The sequence below is a fragment of the Octodon degus genome, unplaced genomic scaffold, assembly GCF_000260255.1.
Source record: "Octodon degus isolate 3935 unplaced genomic scaffold, OctDeg1.0 scaffold02513, whole genome shotgun sequence".
Taxonomy (NCBI): domain Eukaryota; kingdom Metazoa; phylum Chordata; class Mammalia; order Rodentia; family Octodontidae; genus Octodon; species Octodon degus.
The window spans coordinates 1-1,193 of record NW_004527089.1 but is presented as its reverse complement, the minus strand read 5'-3'; positions in this window follow the sequence as shown (position 1 = coordinate 1,193).

The following is a 1,193-nucleotide window of genomic DNA, read 5'->3' as shown; positions in this document are numbered from 1 at the left end:
TAAATTCAACAACAACAAAAAAGTAAGGAAAGATCTCTTAAAAACAATGATGTAGGAAAAAGTAATTCAACATCTTCAAGATGATGCAAAGATGAACAACATAAGACTATTAGGCATTAGTGAGAAAGAAGGAAGGAACACAGATGATACAAAAAGAATATAGGAAGAAATAATAACAGAAAACTTCCCAAATATGGGGAAACAATCTGACATTCAGGTAATTGAGGCATACAGCACACCCAAATAATATCAACCCAATTAAAACTATACCCAGACATGTAATAGTCAACATTCCAGAAATTCAGCACAAGAACAACATACTAAAAGCCGCTAAAGAAACAGATCACATTTAAAGGAAAAAACCATCGGAATAATGGCAGATTTCTTCTCACAAACCATGACTTCAAGAAGAGCATGGAGTAAAGTGCTTCAAGTCCTGCAAAAAAAAAAACAAATTGCAACCTGGACTGTTCTACCCTGCAAATCTTTTTCAAGTATGATGGAGAAGTGAAATACTTCCATGACAAAGAACAACTAAAGAAATTCATGATGCAGACCCAGTCCTAGCCCAGGTCCGGTGAGTGTGTGGAGAGCTTCCTGCTACCCTGTGCCGGAGGGACCAGTCCCAGCCCAGACACAGCGTGGGCTGGACCCTCTCCCACCCCCTCGGGCCACCCCCCACCACTCCACAGTACCTCCCACACCCCATCCACCAAGTAGGAATTTCTGACGACTTCCGGGAACCCCAGACCCAGTCCAAGCCCAGGTCCAGTGACTGTTTGGAGAGCTTCCTGCTACCTTGCACCGGTGGGACCTGTCCCAGCCCAGGCGCAGCATGGGCCGGACCCTCTCCCACCCCTTTGGGCCACCCACCACCACTCCGCAGCAACTCCCCACGATGCCTGCCGAGTAGGAATTTTGCGGTGTTCCGGGAACCCCCAGACCAAGTCTTAGCCCAGATCCAGTGAGTGTGTGGGAGAGCTTTCTCTTCCCCCTACTTCACCTTGCTCCCTCTAGGCACAGTTCAGGCCTGGCATACATGCCTGAGGTGTGACCCTGCAGCTGCAATCCCTGCAGAGAGTGTAGAGGATAGATCCACCCAGCTAGTCCAGGAGCAGAACATCTTGCCACAGGGGCACAACATATTCACCCTCAAGGGCAGCAGTGGGAAGGAGCTGAGCACAGCAGCCAGA